A 24,565-nucleotide genomic window follows, 5' to 3' on the forward strand; every position below is an offset into this window, starting at 1 on the left:
CAGCAGCCTCCAAAGAAATCTGCTGAACCTTCCCATCTGTAGCACAGTCATGTTCCCCACAGATTCCAAAGGAGAAATTGGCCCAAATCTCTGTTTCGGACGCGTCCGTCGCCTCCGCACCCCGCCTGTAATCTAATCTAGAACCCTCCTCGCTGATGCTGGTAGGAAATTTCATCAGTAAGCAACTTTGGCATATTATTCAGGCAAACACACGGCCTTTGGAGGAACAAGCTGAACATAGCGACCCCAAAGCCAAATCTCCATGTTCTAGGTCAAAGGTTTGGGGGAAGTTCCCATGTCTGAGGTTACCACGTCTGTTCTCTAGCTATTCACTTTTGGCAACCAGGCCCAACACAGCAACAGAGAAGCCTGCCATTATGGTCCCCTTGATGTCCCTTCTTTAAGTAACATGTCATCTCATTTGGCTATTGGTGAAGAAATGGAACGATCCCAACACAGAATTCCATTTCTAATGTTTACAAAGATCCAGTTCAACTCGACAAATGTTTATTAAGTATCTACTATTTATAAGGCAGAAAGGGGGCAGAGGGTACAGAGAATGAGAGTTTTAGGACAATCTATAAATGCTAACCACATACTGCTGGAGAACCAAATTGTGGCAATTCTTTTTTTTTCCTGAGGCAATTGGGGTTAAGTGACTTGCCCAGGGTCACACAGCTAGGACGTGTTAAGTATCTGAGGCCAGATTTGAACTCAGGTCCGCCTGACTTCAGTGCTGGTGCTCTATCCACTGTGCCACCCAGCTGCCCCTTGGCATTCCTATAAATGAAACCAGAAAATGAGAGCAAGTTGTAGGTAAAAGGAAGACTGGTTCATAGGTTTTTTTGGAGAGACAAATATTAGAGGTACAGAACTTGTGTTATTGTATGTCCAAAGGCAAAAATAACCATCCTTTTTTATTTTGAGTCTAGAGGTCACATTCTTTTATTATTAGTATTATTATAGTTTTTTTATTTACAAAACCTATGCATGGGTAATTTGTCAACATTGACCCTTGCAAAAACTTCTGTCCCAACTTTTCCCCTCCTTTCTCTCACCCCCTCCCCAGCTGACAGGTAGTCCCATCCATATTAAGTGGGTTAAAGTATATGAAAATAATGATCCTTTCACGGGACCCTTAGTCATCTCTTCTTACAGGACTCATAACAAGGCCCTTGCAGAAGATAAGCAGGAAGAAAAAGTATATCAAGAGCTCACTCAGAATATCCAAATTAAGTCAATGTATACTTGGTGATGTCAGTGCAAAGGGGAACATTAATGAAGGATGGTAAAAATAGGGTAGAAAGTATGACCCAGACCTAAAATACAGGAGGACAAAGCATTGTAGGCTCTGCAGGTGCCTCCCATCTCTATTTCATATGGACATTCTTTAAGGCAGTTGGGAGCTGCTTGGGGATAGTGAATACCAAACGATGTCACCAAAGATGAAGCTGTATCTTAGACTAAAAAGGACAGATGAGCGACATGTGGTGGTGTTGTCCAGTTATCTTTCACTTGTATCAAACTTCACAACCCCCTATGGGGTTTTCTTGGCAAAGACACAGCACTAGATTGCTGTTTTCTTCTCCGGCTCATTTGACAGAGGAGGAAACGGAGGCAAACAGGGTGAAGTGACTTGTCCAGGGTCACACAATTAGTAAATGTCTGAGGCTGGATCTGAACTAAGGAAAATGAGCCTTTCTGACTCCAGGCCCAGTGCTCTATCCACGTCATCACCTAGCTGAGAGTCATTTCCAAATCACCTGACTGCAGTCATATTGCCAAGCAAAGATCCAAATCAATAGCAAATCAGAAGAAAAACTAGAGGAAAAGAAATGGTGTGATTTGTCTCAATTGTGGGGAGGGGAGACAGTTTTTATCAGTCAAATAAATGGAAATTATTAGAGATGAGACTGATGAGTTTGAGCACAGAAAGATCTAAGGATGTGCAGAACAAAAAGGTAATATCTTTCAAATGCTGCCTTAAAATCTGTCCTGCCATAGGGTGTCTCTCACACAAGTCCGCATTAGAAATTCTTTGAAAGCTGAAAGGGGAAGGATGACTGTTTAATGACATGCAGTGGCAAAGGTGATACTAAAGAGGAAGGTGACAGCTCATCAGAGTTGCCCGCCGCCATCATGGATGATGTCCAGTTAATGATCCACAAAGAATAGGGAATCCCTACAGGTGAGCTCTCATACAGATCCTTGTGTTTTGCAGATGAGATCATGCTGATTTCAACAAGTCCCGAGACTTTGTAGGACCTACTAAATGAGCTCCAACAATGTTCAGCATAGTTTAGTCTAAGAGTACTCAAAGGAACCCCCACAGTCACGAAAGATACCTTATTTCCAAACTGATATAAGATGGGATGTATAGTCTCTAGAGCTGCTCCATCCATCCATCTTTTCTGGATGGGTACCAGAGTTAGAAAATGACTGAATAGGAGCAAGATAAAAGTCTGGATTGTGTCTGAAAGGTTATATGATGCTTTGAAATACCCCAAGCTCAGAAGTGAAGCAAAGGCCCAGTTTTGAACCCTGATAATCAGTTGCTTATGTAATATAGTTGCCAATCATGGAAAATCAGAGTCTCTGAAGAATCAAAGGGGCAGATCACCCTAAGGTTACTGGAGAGACACGTGGTGGATGTGGAGAGGCTGAAATAAATGATCCCTGAGGAACCGCACACAAGAGTAGCCCCCAAAAACCCACCAAAAACAGTAAGTAGCCCAACGGAGGAGGTCAGCCAGTCATGTAGTGAGAGTGAAAAAGAACTCACGAGAGCAAGGTTCTCCTGAGACTCCTCTGACACACATGCAATGACCAGAGGTTTAAAGAAAGACCTCCCACATATTGGGTGGAAGCCAGGTGGGAGACTGGATGACACGGTTAAGAGTCATACAGGATGGGAAGGCATAAATGTGCTGCCACCTGTGCCCTTTCAGGGAATATTCACGTGGAAGAGATCACGGTCTCTTGGAAGTAGCAGGACAATCAAATAACCAACTTTTATTAAGCGCCTCTTGCCTATCACATACTGTGCTAGGCTCTGAAGATAGAAAGACAACAGCAGTGAGGCAACAAATGCAGTTAAGCACTTACAGTGCCTGTGCCAGGCACTCAAGTATACTGTGCTGTGGATAAAATGAAGGCAAAAATAGCTCTTGCCCTCAAGAAGCTGAGTTTGATGAGAGGATCTAATATTTAGCCCCCAAAGGGACTAGGACAAAGATGTGTCTCATTTACATGTTCAGCGTTTCAAATGTGATTTCATTCTATAACTATATCAACTGAGGTTGGGGAGAACCTCTTATCTCAAAATATACGAACAGATAAAAGAGAAACCCCAAGCAGCCTTAGTGAGGAAGCCCCAGGAGCCGGCGGATGGGAAAGGGAGGACCATTCAAGGCTGGGTTTCATAACTCTTTAGTGTCATGGACCCCCACTCCTTTGGCAGTCTGCTAGTGCCATTTTTAGAATCACATTTAAAAATTCATAAAAATAAAATACATAGGATTACAAAGGAAATCAATGATATTGAAACCTTTTTAAAACAAATTCACAGCTTCCAGGTTTAAGGGCCCCTGAGTTGAGTCCTCCTTTAGAAGATGACAAATGAGCTCTAACCTCAGGGAAGAAAACAAAGCTCCTCTGAGGCAGAGAAAAGTGAGTAGTGAAAGCCTATCAAGCATGAGGGACAGCCAGGGCAAAGGCGTGGAGGTACAGAATGAAGTGTCTTATGAGGAAAAATAACAACAAAAAAACCTACCCCAGTTTGGCTGGGGGTAAGAGGAGGGGAGTAAGTGTTGTTGGAGGGCAGTAAGTGATGTTGCTATCTGTTGGTTCTTGAAAAAGACAGGGGAGAGCAAGGCTTGTTGGAGGGCAGTAAGTGATGTTGCTATTTGTTTGTTGTTGGTTCTTGAAAAAGAGAGGAGAGCAAGGCTTGTTGGAGGGCAGTAAGTGGTGTTGCTATTTGTTTGTTTGTTGGCTCTTGAAAAAGACAGAGGAGAGCAAGGCTTGTTGGAGGGCAGTAAGTGATGTTGCTATTTGTTTGTTGTTGGTTCTTGAAAAAGAGAGGAGAGCAAGGCTTGTTGGAGGGCAGTAAGTGATGTTGCTATTTGTTTGTTGTTGGTTCTTGAAAAAGACAGGGGAGAGCAAGGCTTGTTGGAGGGCAGTAAGTGATGTTGCTATTTGTTGGTTCTTGAAAAAGACAGAGGAGAGCAAGGTTTGTTGGAGGGCAGTAAGTGATGTTGCTATTTGTTGGTTCTTGAAAAAGACAGAGGAGAGCAAGGTTTGTTGGAGGGCAGTAAGTGATGTTGCTATTTGTTGCTATTTCTTTGTTTGTTGTTGGTTCTTGAAAAAGACAGAGGAGAGCAAGGCTTATTGGAGGGCAGTAAGTGATGTTGCTGTTTGTTATTGGTTCTTGAAAAAGACAGAGGAGAGCAAGGCTTGTTGGAGGGCAGTAAGTGATGTTGCTATCTGTTGGTTCTTGAAAAAGACAGGGGAGAGCAAGGCTTGTTGGAGGGCAGTAAGTGATGTTGCTATTTGTTGCTATTTCTTTGTTTGTTGTTGGTTCTTGAAAAAGACAGGGGAGAGCAAGGCTTATTGGAGGGCAGTAAGTGATGTTGCTGTTTGTTATTGGTTCTTGAAAAAGACAGAGGAGAGCAAGGTTTGTTGGAGGGCAGTAAGTGATGTTGCTATCTGTTGGTTCTTGAAAAAGACAGGGGAGAGCAAGGCTTGTTGGAGGGCAGTAAGTGATGTTGCTATTTGTTTGTTGTTGGTTCTTGAAAAAGAGAGGAGAGCAAGGCTTGTTGGAGGGCAGTAAGTGGTGTTGCTATTTGTTTGTTTGTTGGCTCTTGAAAAAGACAGAGGAGAGCAAGGCTTGTTGGAGGGCAGTAAGTGATGTTGCTATTTGTTTGTTGTTGGTTCTTGAAAAAGAGAGAGAGCAAGGCTTGTTGGAGGCAGTAAGTGATGTTGCTATTTGTTTGTTGTTGGTTCTTGAAAAAGACAGGGGAGAGCAAGGCTTGTTGGAGGGCAGTAAGTGATGTTGCTATTTGTTGGTTCTTGAAAAAGACAGAGGAGAGCAAGGTTTGTTGGAGGGCAGTAAGTGATGTTGCTATTTGTTGGTTCTTGAAAAAGACAGAGGAGAGCAAGGTTTGTTGGAGGGCAGTAAGTGATGTTGCTATTTGTTGCTATTTCTTTGTTTGTTGTTGGTTCTTGAAAAAGACAGGGGAGAGCAAGGCTTGTTGGAGGGCAGTAAGTGATGTTGCTATTTGTTGGTTCTTGAAAAAGAGGAGAGCAAGGTTTGTTGGAGGGCAGTAAGTGATGTTGCTATTTGTTGGTTCTTGAAAAAGACAGAGGAGAGCAAGGTTTGTTGGAGGGCAGTAAGTGATGTTGCTATTTGTTGCTATTTCTTTGTTTGTTGTTGGTTCTTGAAAAAGACAGAGGAGAGCAAGGCTTATTGGAGGGCAGTAAGTGATGTTGCTGTTTGTTATTGGTTCTTGAAAAAGACAGAGGAGAGCAAGGCTTGTTGGAGGGCAGTAAGTGATGTTGCTATCTGTTGGTTCTTGAAAAAGACAGGGGAGAGCAAGGCTTGTTGGAGAGCAGTAAGTGATGTTGCTATCTGTTGGTTCTTGAAAAAGACAGGGGAGAGCAAGGCTTGTTGGAGGGCAGTAAGTGATGTTGCTATTTGTTTGTTTGTTGTTGGTTTTTGAATAAGACAGAGGAGAGCAAGGCTTGTTGGAGGGCAGTAAGTGATGTTGCTATTTGTTTGTTTGTTGTTGGTTTTTGAATAAGACAGAGGAGAGCAAGGCTTGTTGGAGGGCAGTAAGTGGTGTTGCTATTTGTTTGTTTGTTGGCTCTTGAAAAAGACAGAGGAGAGCAAGGCTTGTTGGAGGGCAGTAAGTGATGTTGCTATCTGTTGGTTCTTGAAAAAGACAGGGGAGAGCAAGGCTTGTTGGAGGGCAGTAAGTGATGTTGCTATTTGTTTGTTTGTTGTTGGTTTTTGAATAAGACAGAGGAGAGCAAGGCTTGTTGGAGGGCAGTAAGTGGTGTTGCTATTTGTTTGTTTGTTGGCTTTTGAAAAAGACAAAGGAGAGCAAGGCTTGTTGGAGGGCAGTAAGTGATGTTGCTATCTGTTGGTTCTTGAAAAAGACAGGGGAGAGCAAGGCTTGTTGGAGGGCAGTAAGTGATGTTGCTATTTGTTTGTTTGTTTTTGGTTCTTGAAAAAGACAGAGGAGAGTAAGGGTTGTTGGAGGGCAGTAAATGATGCTGCTGCTTGTTACTGAAGACATCAAAAGGATGATTTCTTGACTTGGTTATGAACTGGATTTAAGATAGGCAGAGCTGCACAATAGTGCGGTGAAACATCAGCTTCGCTCTGTCTTTCAGACAGTGGTAGGACAAAATTCCCCAAGATTGATGGTGACTCTGATGCAACAGAGGAAGGACCTTGGTGTCTTCCATCTGTGACTAAGCTCTAAGTACTTCACGGCACCTGCTTCCATGGTTGTCTTAATTGTTCTCATCCACCCATTCCATGAGGAAGTGTTCACATGTTTGGGGTAGACATCTCCTTACCTCCTCAATGGGTGTGAGACTGGTTGATTGCTCCCTAACCTGGTTTAGCCCATCTGCTGAGACAGATTTTTTTTGGGGGGGGATGATTATTGTGCATATTCCAGATTTTTGGAGCCACAGGTGAGAATTGGGTGAAAGTGGACACCAAAGGCGGATGACAGTCCTAAATAGGGCTCAGCAGCACTCACACCAGAGGTGCGAGTCCTCCCTGCACCTATACCCTCCAGGAGTAAGTGTGATGATTCTAGAAAAGCTGGATCAAGGCTGGTTGTAAAGAGCTTTACTTGAAAATAATGGAGTTGATATCTGATCCCAGATAGTAAGGAACCACTTGAGTTTACTGAATAAGTGAGTGACTTGCACCATATCGTTTTTGTTGAACAATATGTCCTTCCTTCTTGAAGAGGATCATGACAAGGAGGAGGTGATGCCATAACATGCAAGCAAATGGATTGAAGTGAGGGAGGGCTGTGGAAGGTCACCTGCCTCCTTTTTCCCTCCAGAGCCATCTGGGTCCAGTGGCCAGATACAGATCAGGATGACTGGAGATAGCCCTAGACAAAATGGGAGACCTTGGCCTTTTTAAGATAAGGTCTTCAACAATTAGTACTCAGTTTGACTGAGGCAGTGCCCAATTAGTAATTATGCTAGGTGGCAACTGAGGCAAAGAATCTCCTTTTCACCTAGTAAAAAAAAATCTAAGGACTGCAGTAGAGGGAGACTTGGGGCAGGGAGACCAGTCAGGAAGTTCTTGGCTATCTAGGTAAGAGATGTGGGAAGGCCTGAACCAGGAGAGTAGTTATGTGAGTAAAGGAAAGAAATGAATGGGAGACTGTGGCCATAGAAATGGCAAAATGGAATAGCTGACTAAATATGTGGGGCAAGCAAGAGTGAAGGGTCGAGGGCAGCTAGGTAGCATAGAGGATAGAGCACCAGCCCTGAAGTCAGGAGGACCTGAGTTCAAATCTGGCCTCAGACTTTTAACATTTCTTAGCTGTGTGATCCTGGGCAAGTCACTTAACCCCAATTGCCTCAGCAAAAATCAAATAAAATAAAAAAGTGAAAAGTCAAGAATGATATGAGGTTGTGAAATTGGGTTACTGGGAAGATGGTTAGGAAGTTAATAAGTGTCTGAGGCAGGATTGGAACTCAGTTCTTCCTGACTCCAGGTCTATCATTGTATCCCAAGAGCCAGCTTTTGAGGTAGCAAAGACTTAGTGTCTTTAACAGAAACAGGGAAGTCTGAAAGAGGGTAAGGGCTTCTTGTGCCAGGTACCAAGGATACAAAGACAAAATTTGTGTTGCGTGGGGATAGAGAAGTAAATAGAAGATTACTTGAGGATAGAGAAAATACTAACAACTCCAGGAGGGAACTGAGAAAGGCTTTTTGATCAATAAGCGTGTCTTAAAATACCTCCTCAAGGAACTTACATGCTAATGGGGGAGATCGACAATAGACAAATACGAAATGGATATCAAGTCATTTTCAGAGGGAAGCATTGGAGTGGAGAGGAACAGGAAATGTTTTGGGTAGAAGGTGGCTTTTGGGCTGAGCCCTGAAGAAAATGAAGGTTTCAAAGGGACAGAAGTGAAGAAGTACATACCAGGCTCAGGAGAGGTGCTGAGGGTGAGAGTGGAGCTGTGCTTCCTAGAGATTCTGTGCAGTGAAGGTACAAAGGGAAGTCAGTCTAGGTATGGGGAAAGTCTGTGCAAAGACTTGGAGGTGGGAGATGCAATGTCAAACCTGGCAAACAAGTTCAGTTGGAAGATTGGGGTTCAGGATAGAAATTAGGGCTAGATACATTGAGATTGCATAGAGATGATCGTTGATCCCATTGGAACTGATGGGTTCAGCAAGCCAGAGAACTCCCACAAGAGAGCCCTGGGGGAAACCCATACCAAAGGAGGACCAAATAGTCAACAGTGTCAAATGCTGCATCCGGGTCAAGAAAGATGAGGAATGAGGAAAGACCATTTGATCTAGCAGTTAAGAGTTAAATGGAATCTTGGAGAGAGACATTTCAATCAAATAGAGGGTTCTAAAGTCACAGTGAAAGAGGTTGAGCAGCGAGTGGCTCATCAAAATCACGGGCAACCATGATTTCAGAGGACTGATGATGAACCATACTCCACAAATGTCATGGCTCCAGGGCACAGAGCGAGACAGACCCTATTAGACCCAGCAATGTGGACGTTTATTTTGCTTGACGAAGTACATTTATTACATGGATTTTTTTTCTTTTCTTTTAAATTGGAAGCAGTGGGTTGGGAAGAAAAAACGAATGCATGCTAATTAAAATATAAAATGAACTGATAGATAAAGAAGAAGTAAGTGGGAAGTGAGGAAGTGAAGGCAATGTGATTAGACATGAAGGAGATAGGATTAGACAACTTTTTTTTTAGTTTATCCCTGAGAAACAGGAGAGATGAAACAAAGCTTCTTAGACCATAAGGTCATGTAACTGAATGTAGGGGTCGTGAAAAGATTTCTGAGCCAAATGACCAGAAAGAAACTCAAAAGCAAATGTGTAACGAATCCGAGGTATTTCTGGCGGCACTTGCTAGTGTTGTATCACGTGACTTCACTGCAACCTTGGTTCTGAACATACAATATGCACACTTTGCAGCTCACGGGCACAGATGCTGTCAGAAACACCTTGGCCCAGATTTAAGACGGGGCCACAGAAAAGTTTCTGAGGCAAAAAGTGGTCATGAGTGGCAAAAGTTTAAGAAGCCCTAGATTATAGGAAGATAACCTGTTCAGATGGTGGGTTTTCTAAGAAGAGGGAAGACCCGCGTATGTTTGAAGGTAGGAGGGAAGGAGCTGATGAGAGAGAAAGAATGAGCAAAGGCAGAAACCCCCAGAGGAGAAAAGAGGTTCTGTTTTGTTGAGCACTTCCCGAGTAGTGATAGTTATTTGTTATTATTAGCAGTTATAATAACAGTAATCATTGCTAGCATTTCTAGTATTTTAAGGTTTGCAAAGCACTTAACATATATCATCTCACCTGATCCTCCCAATAACCCTGTGAAAGTAGGTGTTATTATCCCAGTTTTACAGATTAGGAAACCAAGGTTGGGAAGAGTTCAACTGAATTTTGTCTGAGAAAGGATTTAAACTCAGTTCTTCCTGCCTTCAATTCTATCCAATGAGCCACCTTCCATCTGGAAGCAGCAAAGATTTAGTCTTTGAGCTAGAACATCTGTTCATGATCTCCAGGTTGAGCTATAGGGACATAGGTATGGCCTGTAGTAGTAGTATGATCCCTAAGGGCCGCTCCCCATATCTGAGAGCCCCTTTCTCTGCCTCCTTTTCCATAGGTCTCTTCCTCTTTCCTTCATTTTTGGGTACAATCTGTGCAAGGCATTTAGGGAAAGCCAAGGGCATTACTTAGCTCCACTGGGAGGGCTGAGGACTGAGGCGGTTTGCAGATTCTGGGCCTAGAGGGAAAATCTTTACAGATACTCTCCTGAAATCTACCTCAAGGAATCAAACCGAGATCATCCAGACTTGAGGGGTCACCCATTTGGAAAACTGGGGGGTTAGCTTTATTGGCAAAGGTGATCTAAGAAATACAAATAGTGAGTCTTTCACTTAATTCTGATGTTCCATGTTATTTGAACAAGGCAACATCTGCTAGTCTCGTGGCTATGACTTTTAAACATGTATGTAGTTCATCAACTAAACAAATGGGTGATTAAAGAGAGGAGAATTTAAAGACCCCCTGTCCTTGCCATGTATGATGCAGGTATGTTTGCTCTGAAGCGAATGGTTCAAAAAGGCAGCCGGGAATGTTGTCTTGCAGAACCTTTCCAGAAATATCAGGCGATAGGCAGGCCACGTGTGGGCATTCCAGCTAACGGCCCACGAAGGTCTCTGTTTTCTACACCAATGATCGGCCGCCTCTAGGTTGGGCGCCTGGATACCTCATTGCCCAGTCTGTGCACAAGTGGAACTTTTCATGAGCCTTGCTAAGGCACCTCAAGATGCCCAGTATTCCCACAAAAGGGCGCTAAGGTTGAGAATAATAATAACAATGGCAACAACAGTAATACCTCACATTTGTGTAGTGCTTTAGGATTGACAAGGAAATCAAGCCAATTTCCAGGTCGGGAAGTCTGACATTAGAAGTAAAGCATAAACTTAGTTTCCCTAGAAAGCAGGCGATCTCCAATTGATCTCAAAATGCACTGATTTAATTGGAAATTTGAGTTCTTGGAAGAGAAAGAAATGAATTTTACTAGTGATGCTTATACATTGTCTCTTAAATAAAAGCTGCCTTCAAATGTGAGCTGCAATATTTTCAAGTACTCAGATCAATTAAAATTGATTGGGGAAACTTTGCAGAGACTCACCCAGCACAATCAGGGAATTCCAAGCTCTATGTCCTGGGAGCAGGCAGGTCTCCAATTCCGGGTTTCTTTCTTGAGTGTCCCTAGAATCCTGTAGGAAGAGAAGGAGGAAGTCAGAGCATCTGAGAACATACAATCTGACTCACTTCCATCAGTCCTGAGAAGTTCACGTTACCCCTGTCGTTGACTGATTTCCAATTCCTACTTCCAGGGGTGGGGGCGCCAGCTCTGGAAAAGGCTTTCCCTAAATGCCTTGGACAGATTGTACCCAAAAGGAGGTAAGAAGCTTTGAAAATGTCCTGCCTGGAGAGTCAGCCCATTCTAAGACTGAATCTTGTATTCTTCCCAGTTATTAAGTATAGAAGCACAGGGCTAGTTCTTCAGCACTTTATGCAATAACAATAACAGTGATGATAAGTGACATTTATATTTTGATGTTCAGTCATTTTTCAATTGTGTCCGATTCTTTGTGACCCCATTGGGGGTTTTCTTGGCAAAGATACTACAGTGACTTACCATTTACTTTTCCAGCTCATTTTACAGATGAGGAAACTGAGGTAAGCAGAGTGAAGCGATCTGGCCGAGGTCACGCTGTTAGTAAGTGTCTGACGTTGGATTTGAACATTTGACATTGATATAGTGCTTTACAAACATCATCATATGGGAGCTTCCCTAAATCCCTATGAGACTAATAGGATACTCGAGTTATTATTTACCTCTCCTTTTACAGATGAAGAAACGAAAGCTCAGAGAAATTTGCCAACCCACGCATGGTCACACAGCCAGTAAATGGAGAGGCAGGATTAGTCCATTTGAACCAAAGTCTTCGTAATTTTGACTTCAGCTCTTTACTCATTATGCCCTAATTACATTGGGGAGATTGATGGGGTCAGAGGATGGATCAGATGAGGATTTAGGGGAGAGCTGCTTCAACATTCCCACAGTGCCTTGACATTGGGCAGTGGGAATCGAGCACACCTTTTCTCAAGGAGTCTGTAGGTTAGAGTGTACCAATAGCTGAAGGGTAGGAAGTAGCTCCCCAAAGTCACCAGACAGATTTAGTGTCCAGAACTACTCTCTAGATGTCCATTTCTTTCTAGACGAATAAAGCTCAACTTTCTCCCTCTGGTTTGGGCAATCTCCCTTTCTTGTCATCTTTCCAGGGCAACGACAAGCATCAAGTCAGGTATATAACCCCACTCAACATAGAAACTTCAGGTGGAGTTTACATAATAATAAAAACAAATCAGCTCTCTATTTGTGTTGCTGCCTGTCTGTACAGGGCACTATGCTGAGCATGCTACAAAGTAGTTAAGCCAGATCCCACCCCGACCTCTTTCTAAAAGCAGAGCTCAAGTTGTGCTCTGTCCCCAAACATTTTGAACCCTCATATCTTTGTCATGAAAACATCACCGAATTCATCTCCTCTTCTTCCTTAGTGCTTAGTATTGTGACCATTGCTTTATAATGATTGGTCAGGAAATAGGAACTTACTCAAAGTAGAATTAGACTATTTTGCAAAGTGTTTTGAGAAATAATTGGGGGAGGGTGGTAAATAAAATGCCAGCAACACACAGATGCTTCCCGTGGACCATGATAATTACACAAAGTAGCCTGCCCAAAGTGGTTATTCAGATTTCTTGGAAGAGAAAGAAATGAATTTTAATAGTGATGCTCCTATATTGTATCTTAAATAAAAGCTGTCTCCAAATGTGATCTGTAATATTCTCAAGTACTCAAATCAATTAAATTTGCAATGCACATGCTTAGAAAATATCATATTTCAAATGCCTGAAATATTGCCATGAGATTTTCCAATATGATTCTATCTAGTTTGTTTACTTGATAAGCTGATAGTGAAGTAAGCTAATAATGAACTGAAGGTACAGCAAATCAGCTACCATATTATTAATTCCATGAATCCCCTTAAAAAGGTGAACATATTAGGCACTTTGGGGAATTGCTATGGAAGAAAATATGGTTTCCATGCTACCGAATCCAAATCCTGGTCTTATGTCACCCTGGGTGTCTCCAGTTATTGCTATTATTCTTGCTTCAATGGAGAGAGAAGTTAGAAAATTCTTCAAAAATTGAAGTCACATGAATTAAAATATATATAGCAAATTCTTTGTTATAAGGGATGACTCTCTGGGAGGGAAGAGATAGAGGAGGGGAAATATAAGTGACAGAAATATAAAACCTAGCAAGAGTATGCAGTACTCTGGTCTGTCTGTTTGGGTAATGGGCCAAAGGAAGAAGATAGAATGGTTGAGCAAGTGAAACAAAACCAAAAAGACTTGGAAAACACCAAGAGCCAAACCCACAACGAACTCATAAAGGAGAAGACGACAAAGGAAATAGATAACAAAAAGAATAATTTGAAAAGAGTGACTGTCACCAAAACCATTTGGTAGTGGCTAAGAAATAGATTAGTTGATCAGTGGACTGGTTAGGTTCACAAGACAAAATAATCAATAACTCTAGCAATCTAGTGTTCGACAAACCCAAAGATTCTAACTTTTGGGATAAGAATTCATTATTTGACAAAAACTGCTGGGAAAACTGGAAATTAGTATGGCAGAAATTAGGCATGGACCCACACTTAACACTGTATACCAAGATAAGATCAAAATGGATCCATGATTTAGGCATAAAGAACGAGATCATAAATAAATTAGAGGAACATAGGATAGTTTATCTCTCAGACTTGTGGAAAAGGAAGGAATTTGTGACCAAAGATGAACTAGAGACCATTACTGATCACAAAATAGACAGTTTTGATTATATCAAATTAAAAAGCCTTTGTACAAACAGAATGAATGCAAACAAGATTAGAAGAGAAGCAACAAACTGGGAAAAATATTTTTATAGTTAAAGGTTCTGATAAAGGCCTCATTTCTAAAATATAGAGAGAATTGACTCTAACCTATAAGAAATCAAGCCATTCTCCAATTGATAAATGATCAAAGGATATGAACAGACACTTTTCAGAGGATGAAATTGAAACTATTTCCACTCATATGAAAGAGTGTTCCAAATCACTACTGATCAGAGAAATGCAAATTAAGACAACTCTGAGATACCACTACACACCGTCAGATTGGCTAAGATGACAGGAAAAAATAATGATGAATGTTGGAGGGGATGTGGGAAAACTGAGACGCTGATGCATTGTTGCTGGAGTTGTGAACGAATCCAACCATTCTGCAGAGCAATCTGGAATTATGCCCCTAAAGTTATCAAACTGTGCATACCCTTTGATCCAGCAGTGTTTCTACTGGGCTTATACCCCAAAGAGATACTAAAGAAGGGAAAGGGACCCGTATGTGCCAAAATGTTTGTGGCAGCCCTCTTTGTAGTGGCTAGAAACTGGAAATTGAATGGATGCCCATCAATTGGAGAATGGCTGGGTAAATTATGGTATATGAATGTTATGAAATATTACTGTTCTGTAAGAAACGACCAGCAGGATGAATACAGAGAGGCCTGGAGAGAATGAGCAGGGCCAGGAGATCATTATATACCTCAACAATGATACTGTATGAGGATGTATTCTGATGGAAGTGGATCTCTTTGATAAAGAGAGCTAATTCAGTTTCAATTGATCAAGGATGGACAGAAGCAACTACACCCAAAGAAAGAACACTGGGAAATGAATGTAAACTGCTTGCATTTCTGTTTTTCTTCCTGGGTTATTTCTACCTTCTGTATCTAAGATATACTGTGACATATTTAACATGTATAGGACTGCTTGCCATCTGGGGGAGGGGGTGGAGGGAGGGAGAGAGGGAGAGGAAAAGTCGGAACAGAAGTGAGTGCAAGAGATAATGTTGTAAAAAATTACCCAGGCATGGGTTCTGTCAATAAAGTTATAATAAAAAAAAAAGAGAAAGAGCTGAACTAACAAAGAAAAGAAAAGAGTGACTGGAACCAAACAGAATTAGTCAGAAAAGGCTTGGGAGGAATGTGTTTTAAAGGTGTCAAAAGTGAATCCATAGCTGTCCATACCTTTAACAGATGGAAAATGAGGAGACTATAAGGTTCTGACAGGGAAGATAATGAATTTTGGTTTTGATGTGCTTAGTTTCAGTTGTCACTAAAATACTCCAGAACGGATGGCCCCTACTCCAATGAGGAATATAAGAATGAAGAGATGGTTAGAGGTCATGGCTGAACCCGCAGACATGAGAGGCATCTGCATACAGGTGGTAACTGAATTCACAGAAGCCAATAGACTCCCCAAAGAAGTGACAATAGAAAGAGAAGATAAAACCTTGGGGGAGGAAGGGGGATAAACACTCAATTAATAGATGTTGTGCATGTTAGAGCCAGCAAAGCCCAAACTAAAGGAGAGGTTAGAGAAATATAGGGAGAGCCAGAAGAAGAGGTTATCCTGAAGTCAGAGTTAAGCAAGAAAGTACTTTAAAAAATACCAATGGAAACAGTGAGCCAATGGGGTCAGAAGGCCCAGAGACGCAAGAAGAATTATGGAGAGAACCTGTTAGCTCTGGCCGGTTTTAAGTCATCCATGGCTCTAGCAAGGCAGGTCTGAATAAAGAAATAAGGAGAGCAAAGATGGACATTTCCTTTGACTAATTTCTGAGGGAGGGGTTGACTGAGCCCTCCTTGGCCAATCACCCCCTAAGATAGGCAATAAGTTTGGTACATTCCATCTAGAAGCACACACCCCAATGTGTCCCATTCGAGGGGCTATTTAATGTGATAGATTCTCAAAACCTGAAGAGTTTAAAGAGGATTTCTTTGTCAATGTTTCACTTTAGAAGAATGGATCTTACAAAGTCATTTGAGGAAGTTTCCATGACCACCCCCTCCCAAACTACCTTTACCTGGAAATTTTCCAGCACAGGATAGAAAGCTGTCTGCCTGGAATGGCTTAGCCCCTAAACAAGATGGCCTCTAGTCACTCCTTCCAAGCCTAGAGTCCTACAAAGAAGTGGAATTTGCATAAAGGTGGTCCACTTATCCCAGTCCCCATTTAAGGCAAGAAAGATTTTCAAAGCCCAGTCTCCATAATGCAAGGCTTCTGTCTGGTGTTATTCTTTATTCAACTGACAATCCAAGTCAAAAGAATGGCTAAATAGGCCCTGCTTAGTAAAGCAAAGGCAGCTGGGAGCAAATCAGACTGGCAGCTTAAAGAGCAAGAGGCCAGATAATTGCCAGCCTCCAGAACTGCCACCCAAAAGGTACCCATCCAGACCCTGAGTGGCAGGCTCCTTCCTGCCCCAGAGCTGGGCACTTTGCCATCACAGGGGCAACAGTAATGTCCCAAAGGACGGCCTGATTGAAATTTAGGGCTCAATGTTGACCTGAGAAATGTTATTTTCAGTTGTAATAAATCACTTTTTTCTTATTTAATAAGAGAGACCTCTAAGAAATTATGAAAAGAAAAAAAAAGCCAAACCAGAAGAACCGAGTCCACCCCCCACCAAGTATGTCCATATAAGAGGAAAAGTGAATAAGAATGAATGCACTGGAGATCTAGAGGGAGTAATGGGAAAGGTAAGCTGGTTTATGCATTGAAAGGAATTAATTTATGTGTAGAGGGTTATTTAAAAAACAGCTAATGAAAGGTAGTGTCCCATTATGGGACAGAGGTGCCTCAGAGTTAATAGGACTAGTTCCACTTCTTAATTTCTCAGGCTGTAAAGCAGTCCCCTAAGTCTGTAAGTAGCAGAGGAGTCCCTGAACTGCACTGCCAGGGGAAGTTCCTTCTTCCGAATATCCCTCCACCAATGAAATCATAGATCTGGTCCCCCATTTGCTCCTCTTTCCAAAGTACCAAGAAAGGCTAATAACTTATATTGATGTGAAATAGTACTACATTTATAATAAATCACTAAAATGGTTTATGACCCAAATATCAAGGTCACAGAAGCAGATTTTTTTTAAGAAATCATTTTAGCAAAAATTTTAAAAGAATTAGTCATGGTGTGACAGAATGAGAAAGAAGAGCCAAAGAAGAATTCTATTTCTTGGATCAAAGGGCTTGGACCTCGTGACTTAAAATGTTCTCCTTAATTTTTTCTGCCCATTCAGTGCAGAGCCAATGACAGAACTCTGTTATCCATTCTTTTACAGATATCTACTAATGATAATGATATTTCTGGATTAACTCAATCTCCAAATCCCCAAGTTCACACCTAAGAATCTCCTTCAAATAGCCCACATGTGTCACATTTCTCATGAAAGGTGTCAACTTTGTTCTCCAAGAACGTGTAAGAAATCCAAACCACTGAGCATTTCCAGATTCCCTCCCCACACTGAAGTTGTTGGCAAACTCGACTTCAGTGAGACAGGATGGGTAGAGAGAGGGTTTCTAGCTTGTTCCCATCAAAACTCTTGTGCCTCTTGCTTGAATGTGACTTCCTTTACAAGCTCTGCATGGCTGATGTCCTAATAGAGTGACCTAGGCTTCGAGATGATGAAGAAATCAGTTCATTCATAGACCAAGTAGAAAACAAACCAACTTTATCAGGTGTGAGTGTATATCTGGGAGGATTTTAAAAGTGGTGCTGATGGAATGAGAGGAGGGAGAGCTAAAACTCCATGATCAGAAATGGATTGAGGATTATCTTTACCAGCCTTCTACTTGGAAATAGCAGGAAAGGTTAAATAGAAAGCTGAAGAAGATGTCACTTGGCGATGGAGGTCTAACCGACAGGTCCATTTCCTAAAGTAACACTGTCTTCTGCTACGTTTTGCTCTTTGCTACCTTGTTCATTTTATTTCTTACCATTTATAGAAGCTGCTACCATGTCTTTGTACAGTAACTACACGAGGCTATATCATATGGAGTAAGTGCACAGTCTGTGGGGAGAAATAAAGCTTTGGTTTCAAATCAAATGATAGGCAAAGTACAGAGCAAGGAGACTGAACACAGAGCAGGCAGAAGGGCAGAGGTGTGTGTGTGTGTGTGTGTGTGTGTGTGTGTGTGTGTGTGTGTGTGTGATGTGTAGGAGGGGTTTGAGTGTTACATTAATGCCCCTTTCTTTTCTTTTCTTTCCCCTCCCCCAAAGGGAGAATATTCATTCTGAGAGAATTCTGAATAGAGCTGAAGCCAGGACATTATTGAGTAAATTAATAAATTACACTTTAGCTTGCACTTCAATTTCAAAAACCAAATGTTGGTTTAAGCAACATTTTCTACCATGATCACAGGTGTTCTGTATGAAAATGTCAGCTGCTCCTGACTCCTCCCTGTGAAATTCATGACTTAAAATCCAGACATCAGGTAAACTTATTAGTATGTGCTAATGACTGCTAATCAAAGCACAACCAATTAATTAGGCAAATGGTGTAGTTGGTTGAAATGTAAACAGCAAAAAAAAAAAAAAAAAAAACCCACCTAGGAATCAATTTGCTCGTTGTTTTTTTCCTAGTGGGACATGAACTATATTTCAGAAGTCAGAATCATACTACATAAGCCCATCTCAAATTACCAAGTACAATATTCCTCATAAACATCTTTGAGAGGACTGGAAAAGGCTGAGAGCCTTCAAAATGAAATTTCTGGTCAAAGAAAAGGAAAAAATCACAAAGTGTCAAAACAAGGATTTCTACACTATCAACTTTTGATCGGTGTGCCCGAGATCAGAGGCTCTGCTCACTAAACTTATTTATTACTGACATAGTTAATCCCTAAGAAACAGAGTTATTAAATTATTATCTTTAAAATTATTATTATTCACATGCCTATAATTTCTAAAAGACTTTAAGGCACTTAGGCGCATATATTCTTAAGTCCTTGAAAAAGCAGCCTATCATAGTGCTTAGAGTTCTGGAATTGGATTTGGGAAGATCTGAGTTCAAATCTCATCTATGCAGAGATGTTATCCTTCCAGATGTCCCTTCAGCAACTCTAAAATGATAAACTACAGATGAGTTGCAGATATGGATTGTTAGAGGAAGTCTCCATACCCTCACACCGATGAAAACAGCTACTCAAACACAGGAAAAGTCCAAAATGCTGCTCTTTGCTTTCCAAGCAAGAGGAGATTTTGAATCCCTAACAAAGCACGTCTTCCTATATTTCTTCAGTACTGTGGACACGATTAGAGAATCTTGGATCTGGAGCTGAAAGGGACTTTCAAAATGGTCTGGTCCAGCTTCTTTACAGATGCAGAAACCGAGGCTTGAAGAAGCAAGGGGATTTTGCCCATGGTTTCCCGGCAGGGGGGAAAGCAGGGCCAGGATTCCAATCCAGATTTTCTAACCTTCCAACCCAGTGTGCCTTTCACTGTACACCCCATTGAACGTGAAGCTTTTACTGGCAGAGAATTGGAACTCCTTTAGGGACGGGTACCTGGCCCTTACCCGAGGCAGGACCTTCGCCTCAGCCACTACAGCCAATGGATTAATTGGCCCACGAGTGGGGAAAAACTAAAGGAGGGCCATTCTCCCCAATAACACTAAATAAAGGAAGGTGTTAAACCCTTCTTTCTCCTCAATGTGACCCAAAGTTTCTGCGATCCAAGCAACTCCACTAACTTGCTACATTCCAACCTCGCCAAAGAGCGTTTAGAGATGTAGATGCTTGTAAAAGGTACTTAGGAACACACTGATTTAAGAGTCAATAAATGTTTCCAGGATATCCCATATCATGCCCATCCTATGGAGAGGATGCCCCCCTCCAAAGTTGTGAACGAAATGATCACATTTTGAGCCCGAAGGGATAAAGCTTGACTGACCCATCACTTTCCTTTTAAGGGGAAGTGCGCTGCCCCAAGTCACACCACCAGTTACCAGTACCCCACATACCATGTTCCTTCCTCCACTCTGAGCCCATTTTCTTCTAAAGATCTGAGATACTGCCTAATTCAATTCCACACATATTTAGGTGAGTAACTGTGCTGGGTTGAGCACTTTACTTCAATTATGGAAAGGACAAGTATTACCACTGCTAATGAGCAAAATGACTACCGTTAATGAGTTAAAAGCTCTGCATTTTACCTATTTATCAGGTTGGCTAAATAAAAAGCACCAAGATCTTTGATGTTCCTTGTTTGCCATTTTAGAGAGCGAATGTTATACACACACGCACACACACACACACACAGAATGTTTCAAAAGTTTTAGTACAGTTTTACATGTAGCTTAAAATCACATCAAGACACTTGGAAATATGTGTGTGTTGTGTGGTGTGTGTGTGTGTGTGTGTGTGTGTGTGTGTGTGTGTTGGAAGTCTACTCAGGAAGATGACCTTATATGGAGATTAGACAGCAAGGCCTCAGACATCTTTTCAATCCCATGATTCTGTGAGGGTGTGACCACCAGGCCCGGCGAGTTCACGAGGGACTCTCACCTTTTTTCCCCTCTTAGGCGGTTTGAAAACGCCCATCTTTCCCGACGGAGCCCAATAAAGAAGCCAAAGAAGCCAAAGCTGCCCTCGGCTTCACTTGCTCTAGTTCCGAGCCGAGCCATCCCTTACCTCCGGCTTCATGATGAGTGATAGACAAATTGAGGCGCGGGATCCCCGGGCCCCGCACTAACGGGCCCGATATTTCCTTGGCCTCCATTAATTGTCATTTTCCATCCCTGGCCGCTAAGTGCTGGAGCGGGGGGGAAGTCACTGGCCAAGCCTTTTTCCCTTTAAGCTCTTTGCTTCCAGCTGGGAGAAATTTACAAGCGAACTTGGTAATTTCACGTTTGGCGGGGACGGGGGAGAAAATTCCCTGAAAGGCCGGCCCGACAATAGCAGCCTTCCCCGCTTGGCTCCCAACGGGCGAGGCGCATTTAAGCCACATGCCGCCTCTTAATCACAGCATCGCCCTAGTGGCGCATCTCTGCCCAGCCCAGAAGTGGAGCCGCTCTCTCTTTGAAAAGTACTGCCCACAGCCCCGACCAACTGATGGCATTTAAGTAGCGTCTTGCCATGAGCCCGTAGGAGTGCCCCATCACAATAGTGGCGTGTGTTTTTCTGGGACTTTCACCTCCAGACCTCTAAGAGAAAGCCGCCGCTGCTGCGAAGCGGGGGCTTCTTGTATATAGAATACATTTACATAAAAGCATGTTGGAGGCTGTAAAGTGCTATGTAAATGGGAGTTCGCATTATTATTACGACCCAAGACCGCGAGGGGAGTCATTTAATAGCAATTCATTCAACGCCATTGGCTATGCAAACAGAATCAGCTGACCTCGTTAAATCCGCAAAGTTCTATTTCTTAAGCCCACAGACAAATCAAGCTGCCTCCCAGCCCAGAATATCTTCCACTCCTTATGTTGGCTGAGAAAGGCTGAATCTTAACGCTTCGGATTTTGATTATTCCCCGACATCCTCTCCCCCCTTTCCTCCCCCAACACACATTTACTTTATGTTTTTCAAATACAGAGATTCTCAGAAACTACGACTTTAAAAACATAAGCCCATTTGAACATCAGTCTGTCTTCCCATATACCACCCAGAGGGGCTTCTCCTAAATTGCTTTACCCTTTAAGACCCCCCCACCCCAGCCCCGCATAGACGCTGGGGGTTGCATCCGGAAGTTTAACCAGAATAGGTGTACCCAGGTGGTCCTGAACATCCTAAGAGTCACATGCCCTCCAGTTCGATGCACACTCCTATACCATCCCAATGTCAGCAACTCATCATCTCAATGACTTCTCAAAACTCAGCAGGGGAGTCTTTAAAGAGTCATTGCCGCCATACAGTTCCCAAAGGCCCAGTGTTTGGGGCTTCTCGGGACTTGGCCCAACGTCCCATCCATCACAGGGATGGCTTCCCTGACATTTCACCCCTACCCGTCACACCGGTCTCAGACCTGTGCTAGCTAATCCCCTTCGACTCTGCCAGTACCCGGGCCCCATCCTTCCATTGGGTCACTTGCAAACTTACAAGAAGGTAAACTCTGCCTTTGACAACGCCTTCAGCTTACTCCTTCAGCTTCGTCTCCTTTCTCAGGGGATTCAAGCTAAACAGATGACTAGATCGCAACAGTGTCTTGGCTTGTCAAATTTCCTGGAGAGATTCAAGTTGCAGCCCTGATTGGTCCCCCATGTTTCTTCTTTTTTTTCCTCCTCCTCCTCCTCCTCCTGCTGCTGCTGCTGCTGCTGCTGTGGTTACTTAGCTAAAGGTGCCAGTCAGTGCTCTGGAGAGGGCTACCTGCGCCCTTCCAACTTTTGTAGCCAGCCTTAGGGAGCTGCTACCAGAGTAGGAGCTGAGGGATGACTTAAGCTTGCCCAACAAGCCTTAGCTGAAGCAGGTCCTCAGAAGAAGGTGGAGTTTCTAGTAAAGCCCACACAATGGGCTTGAGTGGTCACAGAGGCACACTCAAGCTGCGTTTCAAAGAGCCTTTCATTACAAGAGGAAAGCGGCCAACAGCATCCCACCAGATCCCCAAGAGCCCTTTTTCCTTGAGACATTCTGGGGCTCTGGCCCCGAGGCAGGCAGAACCCTGGGGAAGCCCCCACGCCTGCGCCCCCTCCCCTCCCGGCAGCCCCCAGCCCCAAAGACGGGTTCCTTTTCAGTGCGTAGTTGCCCAACGTGAGCGGGGCTACTCACCCAGCGCGCTGCGGGCGGGCGGGCACCGGTAGCTCTTAGTCTCGTGCCAGGCTCCTGCCAGGGAGGGAGGGATTCTGAGACACCAGGCAGGGCTCCCCGTGTCTTAAGGGCACATGGCAAGAAGGGAAGGGGGGCGACTGGCCCCCACCTCTTCCCTCCCACCCCGGTTCCCCTCGCCCTGTCCTGCCTGCCTGCCCCACTGTCACAAAGCCCGGGCACCCCGGGGCCAAGACGAGAGGGCGCTCCCTTTTTAGAAAAATACTTAGAGAAAGAGAGGGAGAAAGGGGGGGGAGGCAAGAAATGGGCTCCCCGCTGTCCAAATGTTTTTACTTATGAAACTCCACATTTGCGACGTAATCTGCCCGGACCGGTTGTGTAACTAACTCCCGCCCATCCTCCCTCCCTCTCTCCCTCCCTCTCTCTCCCCGCTGCGCGCTCTCCGGCCCTCCTGCGCGTGTGCCCTCCCCCTCCACCCCCAAGCCCGCGGGGAGCCCGCGCCGGCGGCACCCCAGGGGGGCGGGGAGGCTGCGGGAGCACGAGGCCACCAGCAGCCTCGGAGGCCGCCCGGGGCGCTGCGCCTGCTGGGGCCTGGTGACGGTGCCGGGGGGCTGCAGCTCTCCGGGACCGGGGAGAGGGTGGGGAGGGGGACAGGAAGAGGTGTCGTAGCCCTCGGGCTGCCCTCCGCCGAGGCGCTGGACTCGGGCGGCAGACTTTCTTCCCCGGGGCCCGAGGGCAGGGGCTGGGACTCCAACCCAGAACGGGTCGGCTCTTGGCCAGACCCCCCGGGGTGGAGCGGGGTAACCGAGACCCCGCTAGGAAAGGAAGCCGGGCGGCCAATCGAGCGGTGCACCTGGCGCCCGCGCGGACAGAGCGGCGGCCTCGGCTCAGCTGCCCCGAGCGGGGTGCCGCCGAAAGTCGAGGTTGCCGTCAAGGGGAGCGGCCGGTCCCCGCCATTGAGGCCGGCCCCCGGCCGAGCCGCTCGCCCGCCCACGCTCAGGAGAGCCGAGAAGCGCCGGGAAAGCGGGGCCGGACTCCCAACTCCCAACTTGGGGTGCAGTGCGCGCATCGAGCCGCAGCCGCGAGGCAGCCCCGTCCAAACCTTAGCGGGCCCGCTCCCCGGAGCTGGGCGCTGACCGTAGTCCTTAGGCGGACTGGGGCGGGTGGGGGGTGGGTGGGGAGGGAGGAGGGGGCAGCCCGCGCTCCTAGCCCAAGCTCCCCACCGCCCCCCGCCCGCACTGCTCGGGTAGGGTGAAGCCTCCGAGGCTGCCCGCCGCCAAAGGCCGTGCCAGCTGGTCCTCCGTGCCAACTCCTGTCCCGCTCACCACCTAGACGCGACTTTCGCACACATTGCCATCTTCCAAACCAGCGGGTCTTGGAGGCAATTAGTCAGAGAAGAGCATGAGTCATCGATTTAACATTTTCTATTTCCTTCCCTTTGGCTCCCCTCTTCTCCCATAGGGATATCGGATTTCTTCTTCACCCACTTCTTTCCATTTTCAACAATGACTGGATTTAACCTCGGCCTCCATTTTTCCTTCATTTTCTCTCACTCTTAAATATTAATCAGAGAGGACCCGCCAGGGTCATAACCATGGAAGCCGGGCCAACCACAGATCTGCTCAACTTTGAGGAACTGTGGATAGGCCCCGAGCCACCATCCTTATCTGCTTTTCATGCTTGATTACCATACATTGTTTGTTTTGTTACTGGAAGTGCCATGTCTAAAAGGTGTTGGCAGAAGTGTCATTTTCTAGGGAAATTAGACATATGACCGCTGGAGGGGTTTATGACCCCTAGAGGAGTTTACGGGCCCTCAGTTGGTCCTTAGTAAGGTCCTTAGCCTTAGTTTAGAGGCTTAAATAGGCATGGGGCGGAGCCATAGAGAAGCACAGACCTAATTCTTGATGTGCCATCCTTCTCAAGAAATTATGATCCTGGATTGCAGACCCAATGAAGAGCCTCTTTGGGTTCCCTGTAAAGGAATAGGGGCGCCACAAATCACAGAATCTCAGAAAGTATCCCCAAAGTCAACAAAGATCCAAAATAGAGCTCATTCTCTTTCTCCCCAAACTCACACTTCCATTGTACTTCTCTGTTTCTGTCAAGCATCCT

At 44.4% G+C, this 24,565-nt stretch overlaps 1 long non-coding RNA gene across 1 annotated transcript; it reads right to left on the bottom strand.

Annotated features, from left to right (window-relative positions):
* Positions 1-496: 496 nt before the first annotated feature.
* LOC127542536 (uncharacterized) lies at positions 497-22,782 on the bottom strand. Its single transcript, XR_007948713.1, has 3 exons — positions 22,454-22,782; positions 10,939-11,026; positions 497-780 (listed from the first exon to the last, which is right to left on the bottom strand). It is a non-coding gene; the product is annotated as an uncharacterized LOC127542536 (long non-coding RNA).
* Positions 22,783-24,565: the final 1,783 nt, after the last annotated feature.

Source organism: Antechinus flavipes, chromosome X, assembly GCF_016432865.1.
Source record: "Antechinus flavipes isolate AdamAnt ecotype Samford, QLD, Australia chromosome X, AdamAnt_v2, whole genome shotgun sequence".
Classification (NCBI taxonomy): domain Eukaryota; kingdom Metazoa; phylum Chordata; class Mammalia; order Dasyuromorphia; family Dasyuridae; genus Antechinus; species Antechinus flavipes.